Raw genomic sequence first — 23,269 nt, 5'->3', positions numbered from 1 at the left:
AGGAGGTCCAACCAGTCCATCCTAAAGAAGATCAGTCCTGGGTGTTCATTGGAAGGACTGATGCTAAAGCTGAAACTCCAGTACTTTGGCCACCTCATGTGAAGAGTTGACTCATTGGAAAAGACTCTGATGCTGGGAGGGATTGGGGGCAGGAGGAGAAGGGGACGACAGAGGATGAGATGACTAGATGGCATCACCAACTCGATGGACATGAGTTTGAGTGAACTCCAGGAGCTGGTGATGGACAAGGAGGCCTGGCGTGCTGTGATTCATGGGGTTGCAAAGAGTCGGACATGACTGAGTGACTGAACTGAACTGAACCTTACTTAGTAAATATCTATCCATTTTAGTTAACTGAACATTGTAACAGAAATTTAGTTTGAAGACAAGTTTCAATCTGAGTCATTATTTTATTCTTTAAACTGAGGGTTACTTAGCAACTGGCTTTCTGAAACTTTGGAAGATGATGGTCGTCTTCTCCCTTTTGACCTCCCACCTTCCTTTTCTACTCTGAACATCAGCTCTAAACATCCAGAATGCAGCCCCAGGCAATGACTATAGGTGTGACCCTTGGTGTGTTCATGTTCAGTTATGTCTGACTCTTTGAGACCCAATGGACTATAACCTGCCAGGCTCCTCTGTCCATGGAATTTCCCAGGCAAGAATGCTGGAGTGGGTTGCCGTTTCCTTCTCCAGGGGATCTTCCCAACCCAGGGATGGAACCCACGTTTCTGGCGGCTCCTGTATTGGTAAGTGGATTCTTGACCACTTGCGCCACCTGGGAAGCCCCAAACCTTGTGAAATATATTGAATTGAAGTTAATCTTACATACCCCAGTCCACTCTCCATCTGTCTGTTTCTCCTGAACAGGCTTTTCCACCCCAGTTTACCAGGACATCTACCTTGTCAATGTCCTTGCCCATCCAGCTTCTGACACACACAGACACATCCAGCTTCCCTGTCAGAATCCAGTCACCTGAACTTTGGCTACTCTTCACCCACAAGTAAACAGTCCCCTCATAGCCTAATTCTTCCATCTTTCAAAATGGAGAATTCCAGAAGAGATCTCAATTTTCAAGTTGTGTATTCCAAAGGTCCCTGCTTTAAAAAAAGAACAAGAGGGATATCCCCCTCTGTCCAGTGGTTAGGACTCCAGGCTTCCACTGCAGGTCAGGCAACTAGCATCCCACATGCTGTGTGGCCAAAAAATGTTCTCTCATTCAAAGCAGAATTTAAGGCTCTACCTCTAGAGAAACAGCCTGGTTACCCTTTAGAATGAGAACTTATCCAGTAATTCCAGAAAATAACATTTTACAAGGAAATAAAAATTGGGGAGAATGGTCTCTCCATTACAAAAAATGCGTTTCTAAGCATATCATTTTGTGAGTGCATGAAGATTCATAGATAAACTCTAGGATAAAAATTAGATGTTGAAATATAAATAATTCCTTTCTCTGATGATTTTTTTTTAAATGAAACTTTAAGTTATTACTCATTTTAAGACCAGTTTCACTTTGGATTATTTTCCATGTAAAATTCTAGAAATCAAGACAGGTGAGCCGCTCTGGGATCTAGTTCAGGTTAATGGCTGCCTCATAGCAGCTGGCTGAACGTCATTTTGATGTCCATCCATCACACTTTTAATAACGTCCCATTATATATCTAAGCTGCATAGGTGCCAAAAAAACTCATGAACTCTGAGGAATTTTTAAGGTAATGTACAATCATGTCCAATACTTCAAATAAATACAAAATTTACTTTACAAAATGTTGTCAGCTTTAGAGTCAAAACTAATGAAAATCCTTAAAATGATTTTTTTTCTTTTGTTGCCAATCTAAAACACATTCATATTGTTTAGCTAGTGCTACTAAATGTTTAGTGAATACTACTTTAATATTATGGTATTATTTTACTTGTATTTTACACACATTCTTAAAGTGAGACATTATTTTAGATTTAATTATCAATGTCATAGCAGATAAAGTTGATAAATGCATACTGATAATGAAGGGATTTCTCTGAAGCTGAAAGATGAGAAGCTTTGTTTCCCATCTTTCTAGCTCTGGATCTAGAAAATATTTCCTATGAGATTGGAAGACATTCTTCTTTTAAAAAATGGTGATAGTCTTGATGAAGTAAAGAGTTGAGATGAATGAAAATTAGTTAGTTAGTTCAGACTGTGTTCTGCACTGACAAATTTATTTATGAGCAAATCTTCAGTCCACATTGATAAATTGTTTTCTATTTTTTTTCCTCTTTCTGACTATCCTATGAACAACACCTCTAGTTGAAAGATGAAAATTTAAAATAGGCTATATTTCCTTTTGTCTTTATATTTACCATCCAAATTTGTTTACATTTAAAATAGATTCTTTTAATATTAGATAACAATAATAACATGATTATAATTGCTTTGTTTCATTTGTTTATTTTACAAAGATTTTGTAATTAAACTCTATGGAGTAGATATTACTTTTGTTTTATAAATAAGGAAACACAATATTAGTCTTTTGCCCATTTCTTATATTGATTTGTCAATATTTTTTTTTAGTGCTTCACAAGAGTGCTTTATATATCCCTTTACCATATATATATATGTATGTACATTTAAAATTTCAAGAATATGTAGACTATAAATAGTCTATAAGCAAAAGTTATATACACACACAAACACAAGGTAAGTTAAAAAAGAAAAGAAAAAAAAGAAAAGAAAACAAACACAAGGTAAGAAAAAAACTTATAGATAACCTTATTACAAAATTTTTGGCAACTTATATGAAATTGAGAAATTTCTTACAAATAAGTTTACCAATAATGACACAAGAAACAGAAAAATCTAAATAGTCCTATGTCTATTAACATAATCAAATTCTTAATTTAAAACTTACCTGGAAGAAAGCTAGAGGCCCAGAATGGTATCACAATGGAAAGACACACTGATACATTGGATATCATTAAAATTAAGAACTTCTGTTTATTAAAGATACCATAAAGAAGATATTGTGTCTATATATACACAGTATCTTTTATATATGCATATATTTTAATATTCTTTTATGTATATATATATCTTGTATGTGTGTACACATATATATACATACATTCATGTGTGTATACACATATATGTACATATAATGCCTTTATCTCCTTTTACCCTCTCCATCTTTATTTCAGGCATCTGTTAGCTAAGATACTATTTTTCATTGTTAATATTTTTAACAATGACATTCTCATCTGAAACCATATCTTCTATGCTTTATCTTAAGTTGATCCCCAAACTGAAAAGTAACGAAGAGTACTCAGTATAGCATGTATATATTTTTACCTGAAGTACCAAGTAATAATATTTGATGCATAGAGAAAGAAATAATAACTCTACACTGCTAAATGAATATCAGTGCCAAACAGATTCTTTGAATTATTACTGTTTGTATTTCATACCATCAATTATATGGTTTTCTTATTTTAGTTTTTTCCATGGTTGAATTATAACTTGGTCACTGAGCTCTCTTCCCCCTGCAGTTTTCAATTTTCTTTATTCTTACTGACATAAGAAACATATTTATTAACATATCATTTCACTAAGAAGTTTAAACTTTCCGTGTGGTACATATACATAACGGAGTAATTGCCTAGCCACTAAAAAGAATGAAATAATGCCATCTGCAGCAACATGGATGGATCTAGAGATTGTCATACTGAGTGAAGTCAGTCAGACAGAGGAGGAGAAATGTCATATGACATCCCTGATACATGAAATCTAAAAAAGAAATGGTGCAAATGAACTTACAAAACAGAAAGAGACTCACAGACTTACAGAACAAACTTATTGTTTCTGGGGAGAAGGGATAGTTCGGGAGTTTCTGATGGACATGTGCACACTGCTATATTCAAAACTGTTAACTGACAAGGACCTATTGAATAGCACATGGAGCTGTGCTCAGTGTGATGTGGCAGCCTGCATAGGAGGGGAGTTTGGGGAAGAATGGATACACGTATATACATGGCTGGGTCCCTTCACGGTTCACCTGAAACCATCACAGCATTTTTGATTGACTATACCCCAATACAAAATAAAAAGTTCAAAAGAAGTTTAAACTTCTCAATCATGTTATTTCTTTTGAAGTTATTCTATACATTCTGACTACTTGGAGTTTTGACTTCCTTGTCTGATTTAGTCTAACTCATTTTTGGACTTGTCATAGAAATCCCAGGATTTATTTTCATTACACTGCTGAATTAAATCTTCTATCCGTTCAGTCCAGTCACTCAGTCATGTTTGACTCTTTGCGACCCCATGAACTACAGCACTCCAGGCCTCCCTGTCCATCACCAACTCCCAGAGCCTACCCAAACTCACGTCTATTGAGTCAGTGATGCCATCCAACCATCTCATCCTCTGTCATCCCCTTCTCCTCCTGCCCTCAATCTTTCCCAGCATCAGGGTCTTTTCAAATGAGTCAGCTCTTCACATCAGGTGGCCAAAGTATTGGAGTTTCAGCTTCAACATCAGTCCTTCCAATGAACACCTAGGACTGATCTACTTTAGGATGGTCTTCTATGTCTTGAGACATATTTCTTTCTTAAGATAAATATAATCTTGGCAACATTTTGCACTTTTCTGGAGAACATCTTTAATAGATTTTTTCCCCCAAGAAAAATGCCTGGAAGTTAGCCTTTTCAGGCTTTGTATATTGTGGTTTTCTCCAGGTGGGCAGGATCAATACCCTGTTCAAAATTAGTCTAAATTTGAGACTGATGACATCATGCATTCACCTGGGGAGGGGGGTTGAAAATTATTATTCATATAATGAGGCTTTCTGGGAAGATGGCATGGCAGGTACCCAAGCCAGTCAGAAGTGGCTTGAGTGAGAGGAAGGACAAGTGTCTTTGGCTTTAATTGTGGTTAGAGGTGCTGAAAGGCTCCAGTGAGCATTTGAGCCCCTTGCTAGTGCCAGGGAGGAAGTATATGGTCCTTCTTAGACGTCTGCCTAGATGTAGGGCAAGAAGGACCTGAGAAGAGTGGAGATTGAAAACTGTCAGGGGTAAAGTGTCAAGAATGGAGTCAGATTCTTAATACATCTTTGTGCTCATATGAGTGCTCATTTGCTTCAGTTGTGTCTGACTCTTTTCGACCCTATAGACTGCAGCCAACTAGGCTCCTCTGTCCATGGGTTTTCCAGGCAAGAATACTAGAGTGGGTTGCCACTTCCTCCTCCAGGGGATCTTCCAAACCCAGGGATCAAACCCCTGTCTCCTGCACTGCAGGTGGATTCTTTACCACTTGCACCACCCGGGAAGCCCTATCACATCCTTATTACAGCCTTATTACATTACCAAAATAATAGTCCCCCCAAATGTCCAACATGACATCGAAAATCGTTTGCCTATAAAACTTTACATTGTTAAATTTTCTACTAACCTCTTCTGTTGATGATAAAAAGCCTGATGACAGTTCCTTTGTAGGTGCAACCCTTAGATTTTCTTCCTGGGTGCTTATTAGATCTATCGATATTCTTAGAATCCTAAAACTTCCAAGTTATAGTTATTTTTTCCATTCATTTTTTGGAAATTTGTGAATTCCTTTTAATTTGAACTGAACTTCAGAGGAAAAATGAATTTCTTTAAGTTTCTTTGATTATATTCTCCCATTTGGTTTTTCCCTCTGGAGATCTTATTAGACCAGATTTCATGCCTACTGGATTTATCTGCCATTTCTGTAAACTTTTCTCTTAAATTTTATATCTTTGTTTATTTGTTTTATAATCATAGAATTGATTTTACTCTATCCTTTTCTTCTCATTTTTTTTTTTTTTTTGGCCACATCAAGCAGCTTGCAGGATTTTAGTTCCTTGACTGGAGATTGAACCTGGACCACTGCAGTGAAAGTGTCGAGTTCTAATCATTGGACTGCCAGGAAGTTTCCAAATTTTTCTCTATCCTCTAACCTTTCTATTATTATTATCCTTTTTAATTTGGCAATCTTGTGTGGAAATCACAAGAATTCTTTCAAGTTCTCTGGTTGTTCCTTTTCCATAGCAACTTGTTCTTATTTTTATGGATGAACTACTTTATAAATCTCTTTAAGGATATTTTAGTAGTTATCAGTAGAAATGAATAGTAGAAAATCCAACTATAGAAGCTTAAAAAACAAAAGTTTAAGTATCACTATCCAGAATTGGGCCACATGGCTACCATAGACAGGTCATAAATGAGGGAAATTCTTGAGTTTACCTGATTACCAAAGCTGGTTCCCTCTTTAATTAGATGAATAACTATCTATCTCTCCTCTTTTATTCATCCCTTAAAGCAAGAATCTAGGGATAGGCAGCATGGGGTTGATCCTGTAAAGAAGATCTCTGCATCTTGGGGCTCTGCTATCTTTAGCACATTGGTCTCTTGTGCTTATTTTATCTTTTCATGGTCATAAGAGAGCCCTACTGCATTTTTTTTTGGCATCTTGTAAGGATATGCAAAGGAGGAAAAGATAAAAGCAAAAGGCTGAACTGAAGTTGTATCATTTCTAGGTCTAAAGGTAGCTATACATATTTTAAAAGCTTTCCTGAAAGTCCTATCCAGTGACTTCTGTTTAAATATCACTAGGTTGGGAAGATCCCCTGGAGGAGGGCATGGCAACCCACTCCAGTATTGTTGCTTGGAGAATCCCCATGGACAGAAGAGCCTGGCAAACTATAGTCCATGGGGTTACAAAAGAGCTGGACATGACTGAGTGACTAAGCACAGCACAGCATCAAGAATTGGGCCACATGCCTACCACAGGCCAATCATTGGAAAGTGTATAAAGACAAGGAGTGGTGAATAGGGTTGGGGTGGTTAATTAATGCTGTCCACAAAAGATACTAACTGGAATGTTAATAACTGTTCTCTTCTAGTTTTTTAATTGCCTTGTTTATTCTACTGCGATTTCTCAAATAAATAGTCATACCATGGGGCAAAAAGTTGGACATGACTGAGAGACTGAAATGAACTGGGGCTGGGGCTGCTGCTGCTAAGTCGCTTCAGTCGTGTCTGACTCTGTGCGATGCCATAGACAGCAGCCCACCAGGCTCCCCCGTCCCTGGGATTCTCCAGGTAGGAACACTGGAGTGGGTTGCCATTTCCTTCTCCAATGCATGAAGTGAAAAGTGAAAGTGAAGTCATTCAGTCGTGTCTGACCCTCAGCAACCCCATGGACTGCAGCCTTCCAGGCTCCTCTGTCCATAGGATTTTCCAGGCAAGGGTACTGGAGTGGTGTGCCATTGCCTTCTCCAGACCTGGGGCTACCGGGCATTAAAAGAACTAGATTATTACATTTACTTTCAAATGATTTCTCTCTTTTCCTGTATTTACCACTTATGCTAAAGTTAGTATTTTTCAAGTTCTGTCATCTATTTTTTCAAGCAATCAGTTTGAGAACTTTGTTATACTACTTTTTTAACTTACATGTGGGGTCATGGCAGTCACAATTCTCTCAGTCATATATGAAGAAAATTCTTGATTTTGCCTGATTACTAGAGTTGGCATCCTCTTTAATTAGATAATTGTTCGCCATGTGCACTCTCCACTCTTCACTGTGGACATGTGCTCTTGGTTCTTATATGATCCTGGATCTTTGCCAGCAAATTTGAAATGAACCAGAACAGTTCATTTCCCAAAGTTTGCAAAATGTTTAACTTACATTTGTTTTCATTATTTTTCTTCTCTAGTGGGCTTCTGGGAAGAGTCTTGGGGTTTTGGATTTGGAGGAAAAGAGAGGAGGGAGAAATAAAAAGATTATGAAATTGGACCAAAAGAGTAAGCAGACTATCCTTATTGAAAGTTTTGCCTTCTTGAATGAGTAGAGTTTTCAAGTATAGTGATTGATTTGGTTTTTATTAGCCCTAATTTTCACTAGTTCATAAAATCTACAGAAGTAAATTTTTAAAAAATTGTGTTAGGAAGATACTGAGTTAACCCTATACTAATATAAGAAGGTAGCAATGTAAGAAGATGGAGTGTGAAAAGAGGGAAGATGCAGGTTGTAAGAGAAGCAGCACCAACATTTTTGTTTGAGTTTTTGCTAAAAGGTGGGAGGAGAAAAAAAAGACATACTAAGATGATCTTGATCCTATTTGATTCTGAAAGTTCAGCAAACATGCACAGATACATTGAGATTTGAATGGACATTTAGACTTTGAATTGTTTATCTAAATGTATCTAAATGGTGAAATCCATGAAGTTTTGTAGAGAGAGCCTAGAACTTACCTAGATATAGTACTTGTAGTGTCTGGAGTGACAAGGAGGGTTTTTACTTCATATATATTTGTTCTTTTCAGCAAAAATGTTATTAAATATAGCTAATTGCATTGAATGTAGTTTGACAAAAGATGTTACATATCAATATCTATTTTAAAATATTTCATTGAATTCTATATGCATAGGCCAGGTGGCTATTGGAAGAACAAAGAATAGATGAAATTATATTCTATAAGTTCAAGTTCACTTGACAGCAGTGGCAAGATTCAGGAAGGGAAAGATTAGTGTTTGAGTAACTGCTTTGTGTGGAGAAGGCAGTGGCACCCCACTCCAGTACCCTTGCCTGGAAAATCCCATGGATGGAGGAGCCTGGTAGGCTGCAGTCCATGGGGTCGATAAGAGTCAGACACGACTGAGCTAATTCACTTTCACTTTCACTTTTCACTTTCATGCATTGGAGAAGGAAATGGCAACCCACTCCAGTGTTCTTGCCTGGAGAATCCCAGGGATCGGAGAGCCTGGTGGGCTGCTGTCTATGGGGTCGCACAGAGTTGGACATGACTGCAGCGACTTAGCAGCAGCAGCAGCAGCAACAACTGCTTTGTGATAGGCATGAGTAGGTTTATACATATCATCATTTTTAATCTTACAACTTAAAAAGAAATCATTATCCTCTCTGGTTGAAGTATAAGCAATTTGAGAACATAAGTAACTTCATCAGTCACAGATTAGGGCAAGAGGTGTATTCATTTGCTAGGGCTGCCATAACAGAATACTGCAGACTGGGAGGCTTAAGCACTAGAAATTTATCTTTTTATAATCTGGAGGCTGCAATCCCAAGACCAAAGTGTTCTCAGCATGGGGCCTTTTGAGACCTCTCTGTTTGGCTTGCAGATGTTGTCTTTTTCTGGTTCCTTGTCCCTCTGTCCCCACATGGTCTTTCCTTTGTGGGCAGACACCCTGGTGTCTCAGGTGTTTCAGAGTAGTGTCTCTTATGTGTCCAAGTTTCCTTTTCTTATAAGGACACCAGTCAGATTGGATTAGGGCCCACCCGAATGGCCTCATTTTAACTGCATCATCTCTTTAAAAGCCCTGTCTCCCAATAGGGTTGAATTTGGGATACTGGGAATTGGGACTTCAACACTCCAAAATGGGAGGACTGGATTTAGCTCCTAACAGGGAGGCCAGTTGTATTTAGGAATATTGAAATGGACATCAGTCCAGAAGACTTTCCTTGTCTTCTGGTCTCCGAGTACAGAATACAGAGGAAGCACACGACATTGAGGACATTGATCCTTAACCATTTATCCAGCCCTTATAAAGAAACGGGTCCAAATGGTCATGATTGAGAGGATGCCCAAATCAAATGCCTTATGGTAGAATATTCAGCCCAGGAGGAATCTAGGAATTACTTAGTCTAAGCTCCTCACTTGACAAAGAAGCAAGATTCCAATTATGAAATGACTTAGCAAACATCATAAAATTGGTCAGTATGACCAAGGTAACATTTTTATAAAATATTGTGTGCTAACCATTGAGAATGTATATATATATATGTATATACATATTGGGTTGGCCAAAAAATTTGCTCATTCTGGTTTTCTGTAAGCTATTATGGAAAAACCCAAACGAACACTTTGGCCAGCCCTATACATATATATTTATGGATACATATGTGTATATATATATGTTCAATGAATAAATATAAATGTTTATATGCTTATGTGGAGAAGGCAATGGCAACCCACTCCAGTACTCTTGCCTGGAAAATCCCAAGGACAGAGGAGCCTGGTAGGCTGCAGTCCACGGGTCGCTAAGAGTCGGATATGACTGAGTGACTTCACTTTTACTTTTCACTTTCATGCATTGGAGAAAGAAATGGCAACCCACTCCAGTGTTCTTGCCTGGAGAATCCCAGGGACGGGGGAGCCTGGTGGGCTGCCGTCTATGGGGTTGCACAGGTTCGGACACGACTGAAGTGACTTAGCAATATGCTTATGTGCATGTATAGATGATCTATAAAAATAAAATGTCTTCTAATCTTTAATATGACATTTGAAGGTGGTCATTTCTATCTCCATTTTACAGATACATAAAATCCTGAAGCTGAGATTTAAGTTTGAGTTGTTTTATGGATATAAATTTTTTCTTTTCTTTCAGCCTTAGGATGAAATTATACTATACTATAAATATTTATCACAGGGATGGCTAAAGTGTCTAGCCAAAAAGATTCAGACTCTCTCATGCGATACATATTAATAGACACAATAGAAAATATCACCTTGTCACTTATTTTCCATGATTGTATAGCCATGGCAGTCATAATTAAGTTTCAGTTAATTTGATTCATTTTGTTTCATTTGCTTGTTTCGTGAGTAAAGAGGTTGCTAAAGTTCCTGCCCCTCATGAGTTGGTTTACAGAGATCATGGTTGATGAAATCAATGAAATTTGTCATTTCTAATGCAATTTTTCAGGGAACTGCATCAACAGTCAAAGGTTCTAACTGTGTTTTCCTATGAGGAAAACCCTCTAAAACCTAAAAACTTACTCTGTTGAACTGTGCCTTTGAAACTTACAAGCCTCTTCGGGTCCTACATCCTTCTCTTGAGATTGGACCTATAGGTGGCAGCAACTGTTAGCTATTGAGCTTGGGTGATATGGGCCAAATGTTCTCTTACAATACTTTGAATACTTTACATATTATCGAATACTTGAAAATGAAATTTTCTCTAGATAAGAAAGTGAAAGGTCAAACTTAAAGTATGACTGTTAATGATTTATACCCTAAAGTCAACAGTATATAGGTTAAAAAAGAGTGTAGTGGCTAAAAAAATTCGATATTTTAGAAGTTTGAGACATATTGATGGTTGGGTTCAATCTCCAAGATTTGTGACTGCTGGGGTCAGATTGGTTAGCCTTTGTTCTTCACTGCTTTGTGCAAAATGGGTTTTTGAACACACACTATTTTCCAATCACTTCTGTTCTTCATATCTCATGTAAGTTGAGATTGTAATTCACGCACCATCCGTTTACACAACGAATGTGACACAGAAGCATTGAATACAATTCATAGTTTTGCTAATAACAATGCATATAATACATATTTTAAGGGTAATTTTCAGGGAACACTCTACTGCCGTTTAGATTAGTTTATAGTAGCTTGTTTTGAAAGTTTGGATTTTTGTTAGTTTTCCTAGATGAGGGACACCTGAAATTCAACAGTGCCTTCAAGAATCAATTAGGTTCCGGGACAGCTGAGGCAACATGGACTTTAGCTGGTGATTGCTAAACTACATTTTGGGATGACTGATCACATCAATCACCTTTGTGGTTTATATAATCTGTGGCTCAATCCACTGGGAAATCATTAGCCACATTTCAGTCAACTGAACACATCCCTTGTGTTTCCTCATTCTCAAGACAATTTAAAATGATACCACTGTGTCCACTAGACCGCTGTGTGTGTGAGTGTGTGCTTAGTCGCTCGGTCATGTCTGACTCTTTGTGACCCCATGGACTGTAGCCCGCCAGGGTCCTCTGTCCATGAGGATTCACCAGGTAAGAATGTTGGAGTGGGTTGCCATGTCCTCCTCCAGGGCATCTTCTCAACCCAGGGCTTGAACCCAGGTCTCCCACACTGCAGGCGTTTTCTTTACCATCTGAGCCACCAGGGAAGCCCACTAGACCTCTGTAACCACCTTAAAATATCATATAAACTAGAAGAGTAGCTGCTTCTAATACAGACCTTTGACCACTCAACCAAAACAAGTTTATTTGATTTAATAATTTTCAAAGGGGATATTTTTTGATGTTCATCATTTAGTGGGGCTTTTCTATTGTACGAAGAAAATGTCTAGTTTCCCTTTACTACAGTGACCCAATATGAAGAAGGAAAAAAAAAAAGTGGTATCACTTTGGGAACAAAAGTTTCAGTGCACATCGACAGCAAGACTCACTGAATGAAAGCAGATGGCTAAAACATAGTTTGGGATCGATGCATCTATCCTATAGAAAAGCGAGGCATAGTCTTTATGTTACCTGGCAATATTCATCAATCTGGGGTTTGGAATAAGAAGGCTGAAATTGAAATTGAGTGTGAACAATTGAACGTTGTTTGTACTGGAGCTTACCTAAGACAAAAATCAAAGCATTCGCTTCTTCCTGTGGGATCAGTCTGCAATTGATCTGTTAGAGCTTTTTTCCCTTTCTTTTCTTTGTGTGTGTGTGTGTGCTGTATGAAGGGAAGAGGATATAGAACAGATACATAGACATTTATAACACAAATATATTACAGAGTCAAATCAGCTACAATCAGTGTATAATCCTGGGCAAAAGTTATTAGGTACCTCCAGAGAATGTGTTGGAAAGCAAAGCAGGAGGAAGAGTCCAACGCAAGGGCAGGGCTGGAAAAATGAAAGAAAGTGCTTCAACCAGATGGGCATTTTCTACAGAGAACTTCCTTGTTGTCCTTGCACTTGAAAATATCGTATACGGTATCAAATCCTTTAATCCTTATCTTTAAAGATAAGGATTTGTCCCGATGATTATTTTATTATTGCTGCAAAGCTCCTATAAAATGTAACAAGTCACAACTTATATTTACCTTTTAAAGGCTACTGCCTTTCTTCTTTCTGAATTCAAGTTTTATTATAATTAGGTAATGCTTGGTCTATTTCTATGCACAAAACAATATCTGGCAGAATTCCTACCTCATAAACAGTCAAGTTCCAGATTCATTCTGCCCTTAGCAACACTTAGGCTTCTCTTCTATCCCTGGATTTTGTCCTCATTATAAATTTCCTGTGTTTGGTGCATATTCAAGTTATTCTCCTTTCCCTTGAGTTGAGCGAACTGTGAACACATGATCCTGAAGGAAGTGTCCTAGAAGATTTTAGAAAGTAAATTATTTTTCCTGAGAAACTATTATTTTGAAGGAAAAACCAGAGTGCCTCCAGGAAGGCTAACTATCTTCCCAAAATAACCTTCTCCTCTGTGATTATTTTCTGAATTTCACATTTAAAACTCCCTTCCTACCCCCACACTTTTCCAACAAAGTCTATATAGTCAAAGCTATGGTTTCAAAGCTATGGTTTTCCCAGTAATTGTGTACGGATGTGAGAGTTGGAACTAAAGAAGGCTAAGCACCAAAGAATTGATGCTTTCGTACTGTGGTGCTGGAGAAGACTCTTGAGAATCCCTTGGATGGCATGTAGATTAAACCAGTCAATCCTAAAGGAAATCAACCCTGAATATTCATTAGAAGGACTAATGTTGAAGCTGAATCTCCAATATTTTGGCCACCTGATGTGAAGAGCCACCTCCTTGGAAAAGACCCTGATGCTGAGAAAGATTGAGGGCAGGAGGAGAAGGGGACCACAGAGGATGAGATCATTAGACAGCATCACCGACTCAAAGGACATGAACTTGAGCAAACTCCAGGAGATAGTGGAGGACAGGGAAGCCTGGTATGCTACAGTCCATGGGGTTATAAAGAATCAGACACACCTTAGCAACTGAACAAAAACAACCCCCACTCAAACACAGACACACACACAGATTCAAATTAATCTGTGATTAATAGTACTATGACATAAATTATTAGAGAAAAATGGCCAGAATAATTGACTAAGGCCAGTCCTTGCAGTCTCAGTTGTCTGTAATTGATTGTATAGCAACATGGTAATAATATCCAGGATATAAGCTCTCTGATGGCAGGATTCTCACTTGTTTTGTTCTTAGCAGTTTTGCCATCACCTCAACAGACCTTGGCAGCTAACAGTTGCTCAATAAATATTTGTTGAATGAGTGAATCATTAAAAAAAATTATTGGAATACATTGAATGGTTTTGCTATGTTACAATGTCTAGCTTTTCCCAGGTTAGAATTAAATACAGTTTCATCCAAATACCCTGTTACTCTGACTTCTAATTAAGTTCCATAATTTCCCAGGGACTTATTGAGTGTCTGTTTACTCATCAGTACTTGAGCACCATGATTGGATTATCAGCCTCTTTCTCTTCTCTTCAACATACCCCAGACCTACCTCTTCCTCAAGAAAGAATGCTTTCATATTTTCCTCTCTTTGGAGTACTCTAAGGCATTTCGAGGTTTTGCTGTCCACTTGAACAGTTGATAATCGTCCTTTGAAGTAGAGCTTTGAGCAAGAGATAAGAAATAGTAATCTAACTGGTGCCTATGCTGATAGTCAAGAGGACCATCTTGCTATTTAAGCCACTGAAGATTATCAATCTCACTCAAAATTGGGTAGAAGCCGTAGTCTATAGCTTCTAATCCTCAACTTCTTTCTCTTCCTCTTCCTCCCTCTAGTATCCTTTGTTTTTCTGAAGTTACATCCCCATGTCTGTGGGATGTAAGTATAAAGGAGGGTGAGTGGCATTCTGTACCACCAGCCTTCTCATAGGCAACATGGCCTGACATGAAGTGAAACCAGAGTGTAAATGCACATACTTTCCTTTCTGATCAAACAGTTTCAAACCAGACTCTCACGCCAGAGTGTTCTTTAGGAAAAGTGTCAATAGTAGATATTGGGAGTATTTTTTTTGAGTGGGAGGGCATTTGACAGAACATACAGTTGTTGGTACTAAGATTTATTGTCTTACCTAGATATTTAACCCAGATCCTGGAGGCGACAATCCACTACTACTGAGAGTTTATTCTTGAATTCTTATGCTTTAACGAGGCTTGAGACATAAAGCAACTATACTGCAATAAAAATTAACTAATAAAAAATTAAAGAAGAAGGGAAACAGATAAGGAGGAAAAAAAAGTCTTGAGACTAATTCTCAGAAATGGGCTAAATAGCCACAGGAAAGTTTAAGTTGCCCTTAAAAGACTTAACCGTCCCTTCAATTGGTCTGCGTATTTTCCAAGAGAAGAATTAGTCAAAGAGCTCATTTAGAAACATTTTCATTCTGTTGAGACTGGTTCAAACGCTTTCCCAAAGCTTCTTTCTAGACCAATCTGGATTTCCTGCCAAGAAACTGAGGTTCACGGCTCTTCTGTCTCCTGGGCTTTGGACATTAGCTATTGATCGCGTTCTGTGGTTTGCTCCCTGTTTTTGTCTCTGTGTTAAGCTTACTCACCTCCATAAATCCAAGTTATCTCACTCTATGAAGCTTCTTGGTCCACATTGTTCAGAAGCAGAGCCAGAGGGCAAGGCGGCTGCTGTCACATTGCTGGGGTGGAGGCTGGAGGCGCTCCCAGGGGCTCCCTAGGGTCTGCCCCTCTCTCCTTAAGGCAGCAGGTTCCCCAAATCAGACAATGTATTGTCACGTGGATTACACCAATTAGCTCTAAGTCAGTTAGGTAACATGAGCCCTTTCAATGGTGTCCTAGGATTCTGTCAGGTTGACTGTTCAAACACTGGTTTTTGGGATCCCCTCCAGCATTCCTTAATGTAATCCAGGCATGTTATTGCAGGTTTTATTTGAGAAGGGGCTACTTACTTGTCACTTGGAATATTTTCAGTTTTAAGTCAAAACCTTCTTAGTAAAAAAAAAAAAAAAAAAAAAAGACATGAGAGAATATGGTGCAAAGTGAGAGTGATTTGGGAAAGGCAGAAAAAGAAAACAAACAAAAACCCCACCCCCAATGCAGTAGTGTGCCAAATGCCAAACTTACATTAAGGGCATGTGTGTTCTGGGAATGAGGTTTCTGTCGTGTGTGTGTGTGTGTGTATGTGTGCGCGCGCACGCGTTTCCCTGTTGTACATAGAAATTGCAATAATTTTGCACTGCTTAGGATTTCATCTTTCCAAGGAACTACTAAGATCCTTAAAAAAAGAGGGATACAGGCAAAAGAGTTCTGCTCTGAGCTGCTTACAGAGCTTGGATATGGGCTTCTGTGTTCCCTTCCTGGGCAGGAGAAAGCTCTCTAGGCTACAGGTGGATCCCCAACTTACCACTGGCTGGCTTGGACTGGATGCTAGTAAAAAGATAGGCAAATTTCTGGAAGCCAGGGCAGACAGAGGCTGTGGCCCCACATAACTCAGATTGTTATTATTGCTGGAAGGAAAAGACCCAGCAGTTCCTTGGAGGCACTCAGAACTTGGGGTGAAGGCAGAAAGAGATGAGACTTTAGAAACCCAACCACTGGATGATGTCTTTTGAGTATATATGAAATGTCAAGCTTTGGCAGACTTTCTCTGTACAGAATGTCCTTGTGTGTGTGTGTGTGTGTGTGTGTGTGTGTGTACACACTCACATAAGTCACTCAGTCTTGTCCAACTCTTTGTGGCCCCATGGACTATAGCCCACCAGGCTCCTCTGTCCATGGGATTCTCCGGGCAAGAATACTGGAGTGGGTTGCCATTCCCTTCTCCAGGGTATCATCCCGACCCAGGGATTCAACCTAGGTCTCATGCATTGAATAAGAAAGACTTTTCCTAAGCTAACATAGAGGAGAGATTGGGCACAACAGGTATTCCAGAAGGAGATGCTCTGTGGATTCTAATCAAGGCCCTTTTCTAGAACTGACCCTTTTTTTGCTCCTCAATTCTTTATTCCTTCTAATCCCATTCTGGAGTGCTACCAAGGTATGTAACTTGGAAAGTGAAGTGAAAGTTGCTCAGTCATGTCTGACTCTTTGTGACCCCATGGACTATACAGTCCATCGAATTCACCAGGCCAGAATACTGGCCTGGGTATCCTTTCCCTCTTCCAGGGGATCTTCCCAACCCAGGGATTGAACCCAGGTCTCCCTTATTGCAGGCGGATTCTTTACTAGCTGAGCCACCATGGAAGACCAAGAATACTGGAGTGGTAGGCTATCCCTCCTCCAGCGGATCTTCTTGACCCAGGAATTGAACCAGGGTCTCCTGCATTGCAGGCAGATTCTTTACCAACTGAGCTATCAGAGAAGCCCAATGTAGCTTGAAGATGCCCTTTAAAATATGAAATATAACATACTCCATAGTCACCTGTAATCTAATTCTAGTGAAATACAGGCTCCATGGAAGTCCATTATGTACTTTCTTTAGAATTTCTGGGTTATTTAGTAATAATGCATTCCTCTACCCTGCCTCAAACACATACATACACCATACACACGTAAGCAGTTACATATAGCACTGAATATTCTGGAGTGGTTGGTTGCCTTTAAAAAAAAAAAAACAACCAACCAAACAATATCTAATAGGTCAGAGTGATGTGGCCAAAATCAGCCCAGCCAGGGAGGCAATTTGGCAGGTGGTGCAGACAGGATAAAGAATGTTCTTTTAAAAATTATCTATCAGTTATGGTTTTGGGGCTCCCTGGCAGCTCAGATGGTAAAGAATCTGCCTGCAATGTGGGAGACCTGAGTTCAATCTTTCTGTCAGGATGATCCCCTGGAGAAGGGAATGGCTACACACTCCAGTATTCTTGCGTGGAGAATCCCATGGACAGAGGAGCCTGGCGGGCTACAGTCCATAGAGTCACAAAGAGTTGGACGTGACTGAGCGACTAATTCTTTCACTTTCACTATGGTTTTGGATATGTGATACAAACTCTCTACAACTGAAGATCCTGATTAGTAAAACAGAAAAAAAAAATGTTTCATAAAATTATCCATGTCCATGACCCAGTGGACATGACAAAGAGAGGGAAGCATGGCCAGCTACAGTCCATGAGATCACAAAGAGTAGGATATGACTTAGTGACTGAACAACCACCACCCATGGTATTATCTTAACATTTAAAGAGATTTATATTACATCTATATTTTTATATATAATCTTTTAAGAACTGTCTGTCTAGCTTGTTGCCTGACATTTTTCTAAGCATTCAATAAATGGAATTTCCATTTCTTATTCATATAGGTTAAAGGCCTTCTTTTAAGAATTGAGACCTATAGTAAATCAATTTGTGAATATACTAAACACTGAAGTACTTTGAAGAATGCCTCTCTTCCCCTCTATTCATTTCCTTAGATAACTAGTCTTCTTTGGACTTAGAAATGTCGGGATAATGCATAGATACTGTCTTTGTTTTGTAGTGCTTAGTTAGCCCTGGTGAATTATTAGCTAACTCATAAGACTGTTGGAGAAATGGAGGCGGTGAGATGCTAGAATATTTTTTCATCTCTGTTGGTTCAAGTTATATGTTCCCACTTCCAAGATTGTGTCATTCATTTTGAACTATCTCAAACAACCCTAAAACAGAAAATCCATCTTTTATCTATTCATTGTGGCTCTTTGCATTCCCTATGAGTCCAATTTTTTAGCAAAGGCACTTAAGAAAATAGTTTCCTCAACACTATCTTTACAACTCCCTCAGTTAGATAAGTTAGATGCTTTCAGGATTTTTTTTTTCCCTCCTGCACCTTCTTCCAGCTGTTGGAGCTACCTCATGTTGCTGCCAACTTCCACAGTCCCCCAGAGAAACCATCTCAGGGACAGGTTGGGAAGAGGGTAGGATGTTGGGGGTGGGGGGCAGATATATTCCTTCTGTGACAGAGGTGACATGGGCTGGCATCCACGCCTGTGTGTGTTTTTCCTCACAAGTAGTTGTTGAGTTGTTAATTATGTTTTTGAAGTCAGGTTTTCAAAGAAAGAGGAAAAAAATAGAAATGCTCTGGCTAAATGACTCCAGAGAAGTGAGCAGGAGTGGTTGCTATGAGCTTTGAACCACACACGCGTGCGTGTGCACGCACACACTCACAAATACACGGACAGAAGGACAAATTGAAAATAAATGCAGCAACCCCTGCTTGGCTTAGCAGTCCGCTCAGCCCCACAGATGAGGAAGTCCTGCTTTGTTCCAAGCTCAAGCCTTGTTTTCTTGCTCACTGTCTTTCATGGTAAAATCGGGGGAAATTCACCTGTCTGATGCAAAGTTAAACTGCTGGCTTTAATGTGACTGCATGGGAACTTGGGTTTATTAATGAATACAACATACCCTCTTTGATTTGAAAGCTTTCACTCTGTTGAAAAGATTCAAAAGGCATCGCTTCCTGCACCAGAGGCATTCCTTTATCCGTCTCAGTGGTTCACCCCTACCCAGCTGCTATATCTCATTAACAAGCATTTGACCACTGCAGCCGGCCTGGGAGTGTTGACACTTGAAAGGCCCAGGCAGGCGTGGGCAGGCCATCAGCTATGGCAACAGGAAACTGCCCCGGAGACAACACTGAGAAAACAGCAGCTGCAAAAGCCAAAGTCAGAACAGACATAAAGGATTGCCTATATCCGCATCGGTCTGGGGTATCGGTGCGTGCCTGTGGGTCTGAATTCACACATCTATTTTCTCTATTTAGGGGATATAAGGATCGCTATCAACATGGGTCATACTCTGACTTGTTGACAACCCAGAATGATTTTTTGAACTTAAATGTTCTCGAACCCTTAGGTTTCAAAAATCTGATTCTTCTCAATAACGTATGTTCTTGTTTAAGCACATCAGAATGCTCACCAGAGGTCTTAAACTTGATATACACATTCACTCGAGTGGAAATCATATGGACAATAAAAAATGTGTATGCCCGATCTTTATCCACTTTTCATGCTACCGAGTTATTTTTCAAGAAACAAATCAACCTGTAAAACTGCCATGCAAACATTTAGGACTATTCTGAGAATCTTTGGTTTAGGAATCAAACTGTGATGGTTTTTTGTAGAATAAGAACAAAGCAGTCGTGTCAATTACATAAAGAGAGCTTATAAAATTAAGTGGGATATTTCACATAGGTTATTATTGATCATAGTAATTTTAAATGCCTATTTTAATAAAATTTATTTACTATTCATTGCATTGTAGGCTTCACAGGACCATACCCCTGAGTTCAGTTCAGTTCAGTCACTCACTCATGTCTGACTCTTTGTGACCCCACAGATTGCAGCACACTGGGCTTCCCTGTCCTCCTGGAGCTTAAGCAAACTCATGTCCATCGAGTCAGTGATGCCATCCAACCATCTCATCTTCTGTTGTCCCCTTCTTCTCCTGCCTTCAATCTTGCCCAGCATCAGGGTCTTTTCTAATGAGTCAGTTCTTCGTATCAGGTGGCTAAAGTATTGGAGCTTTCCTTTAGGATGGACTGGTTTTGATCTCCTTGCAGTCCAAGGGACTCTCAAGAGTCTTCTCTAACACCACAGTTCAAAAGCATCAGTTCTTCGGCGCTCAGCTTTCTTTGTAGTCCAACTCTCACTTCCATACATGACTACTGGAAAAATCATAGCTTTGACTAGATGGACCTTTGTTGGAAAAGTGACGTCTCTGCTTTTTAATGTGCTGTCTAGGTTGGTCATAGCTTTTCTTCCAAGGAGCAAGTGTCTTTTAATTTCATGGCTGCAGTCACCATCTGCAGTGATTTTGGAGCCCCCCAAAAATAGTCTCTCACTGTTTCCCCTGTTTACCCATCTGTTTGCCATGAAGCAATGGGACTGGATGCCTTGATCTTAGTTTTCTGAATGTTGAGTTTTAAGCCAACTTTTTCATTCTCCTCTTTCACTTTCATCAAGAGGCTCTTTAGTTCTTCTTTGCTTTCTGCCATAAGGGTGGTGTCATCTGCATATCTGAGGTTATTGATATTTCTCCCGGCAATCTTGATTCCAGCTTGTGCTTCATCCAGCCTGGCATTTCGCATGATGTACTCTGCTTATAGGTTAAATAAGCAGGTTGACAATATATAGCCTCGACATACTCCTTTCCCTATTTGGAACCAGTCTGTTGTTCCATATCCAGTTCTAACTGTTGCTTCTTGACCTGCATACAGATTTCTAGGAGGCAGGTCAGGTGGTCTGGTATTCCCATCTCTCTAAGAATTTTCCCACAGTCTGTTGTGATCCACACAGTCAAAGACTTTGGCATAGTCAGTAAAGAAGAAGAAGATGTTTTTCTGGAACTCTCTTGCTTTTTTGATGATCCAGTGGATGTTGGCAATTTGATCTCTGGTTCCTCTGCCTTTTCTAAATCCATCTCGAACATATGGAAGTTCATGTTTCACATACCGCTGAAGCCTGGCCTGGGGAATTTTAAGCATTACTTTGCTAGCATGTGAGATGAATGCAATTGTGTGGTAGTTTGAACATTCTTTGGCATTGCCTTTTTTGGAGATTGAAATGAAAACTGACCTTTTCCAGTCCTGTGGCCACTGCTGAGTTTTCCAAATTTTCTGGCATATTGAGTGCAGCACTTTAACAGCATCATCTTTTAGGATTTGAAAAGCTCAGCTGGAATTCCATCACCTCCACTAGCTTACCCCTGAATCTGCTTCTAAATGTTGTTGTTTCTATACTCATCAGAGGAGCTCAAACTACAGATACTAATTAGACTGCCTTATGCAATGTTTGGGGCAAATATTTCTCTAAATGTTGAGTGTCTTCTGCACTCAAGATTATAAGAACATTTTTAGAAGATAGGTAAGTAACAATTCAAAATCAAAATTTTTCACTCATAAGGAAAATGATCCTTTTCATAACTGAAAAAAGAAATCATTCCATTTAGGGGAAGAAAGAAAGTGAAAAAAGACACTAATGCAAAGTGTTGTAAGTGAAGTTAGTTGACTGCCCCTCAGAGAGTACTGAATTATTTTCCTGTCATCAGAAGTACAAGAGACTAATCATGATTACATTACATTACTAAACATAATTTTATTCTTTTCAGTAATTTAGATTTATTTACATTTTTCTATCACTCAGCATAAAACTACCCTAATTTTTTTATATTTTTACTCTAAAATGGTTAATTAGATAAAAAGCATGTAAATTTATTTTAAAATGATTTCCAGTTAGCTCTTTTTTTTTTAATCAGAAAATGTCTCTTGAATGCAGTGAATTTTCCAATTCTGCCTTCATCAACCTGTTTGTTTTTTTCTCCCACCTTTTATACTCCAGAGGAAGAGAATGCACCGAGTGCCACTAGAAATTTACATTCTTGACAGTGTGGTAGAGATAGAGACATCTTCCTGAGTGCCATTCAGATATTACCATTCGACTTTGTTTTTTTCCATCACAATTATATTGGATCACATTCATGTCTGATAGGCAGGCAGGTGCCCAGAATCTGGAAACAGACGTCTTGGAAACAACCCTCCATCATGCCACCTACCAGCAAGGCAGACCTTGATTAAGTAACTTAAATTTTCTATGCCTCCCTAAGACTCCTAGTCTACTAAATAGGGGTAAAGTTAGTGAGTGAATGTGAAGTCGCTCAGTCATGTCTGACTCTTTGCAACCCCATGGACTATAGCCTACCAGGCTCCTCTGTCCATGGGATTTTCCAGGCAAGAGTACTGAAGTGGGTTGCCATTTCTTTCTCCCAGGAGATCTTCCCAACCCAGGGATCAAACCTGGGTCTCCCGCATTGTAGGCAGATGCTTTACTGTCTGAGCCACGAGGGAATGGGTAAAGTTAATGGTACTTACTTCATAGGGTATTGTAAGGATTAAATGGGTGTGTATACACATGACTATGCCAAAGCCTTTGACTGTGTGGATCACAATAAACTGTGGAAAATTCTGAAAGAGATGAGAATACCAGACCACCTAACCTGCCTCTTGAGAAATCTGTATGCAGGTCAGGAAGCAACAGTTAGAACTGGACATGGAACCACAGACTGGTTCCAAATAGGAAAGGAGTACGTCAAGGCTGTATATTGTCACCCTGCTTATTTAACTTATATGCAGAATACATCATGAGAAACGCTGGGCTGGAAGAAGCACAAGCTGGAGTCAAGGTTGCCAGGAGAAATATTAATAACCTCAGATATGCAGATGACACCACCCTTATGGCAGAAAGTGAAGAGGAACTAAAAAACCTCTTGATGAAAGTGAAAGTGGAGAGTGAAAAAGTTGGCTTAAAACTCAACATTCAGAAAACTAAGATCGTGGCATCTGGTCCCATCACTTCATGGGAAATAGATGGGGAAACAGTGGAAACAGTGTCAGACTTTATTTTTCTGGGCTCCAAAATCACTGCAGATGGTGACTGCAGCCATGAAATTAAAAGATGCTGACTTCTTGGAAGGAAAGTTATGACCAACCTAGATAGCATATTCAAAAGCAGAGACATTACTTTGCCAACAAAAGTCCGTCTAGTC

At 39.2% G+C, this 23,269-nt stretch overlaps 1 long non-coding RNA gene across 1 annotated transcript in view; it reads right to left on the bottom strand.

Annotated features, from left to right (window-relative positions):
• LOC104999559 overlaps positions 1–15,584 on the bottom strand; it is a 35,582-nt gene extending 19,998 nt beyond the window's left edge. The window contains exon 1 of the long non-coding RNA XR_826615.1: positions 15,341–15,584. This is a non-coding gene — a long non-coding RNA (uncharacterized LOC104999559). The remainder of the gene's footprint in view (positions 1–15,340) is intronic.
• Between the last annotated feature and the right edge of the window lie 7,685 nt (positions 15,585–23,269).

Source organism: Bison bison, unplaced genomic scaffold, assembly GCF_000754665.1.
Source record: "Bison bison bison isolate TAMUID 2011002044 unplaced genomic scaffold, Bison_UMD1.0 scf7180017864354, whole genome shotgun sequence".
Lineage (NCBI taxonomy): Eukaryota > Metazoa > Chordata > Mammalia > Artiodactyla > Bovidae > Bison > Bison bison.
This window is presented reverse-complemented; position numbering and strand designations above follow the sequence as displayed.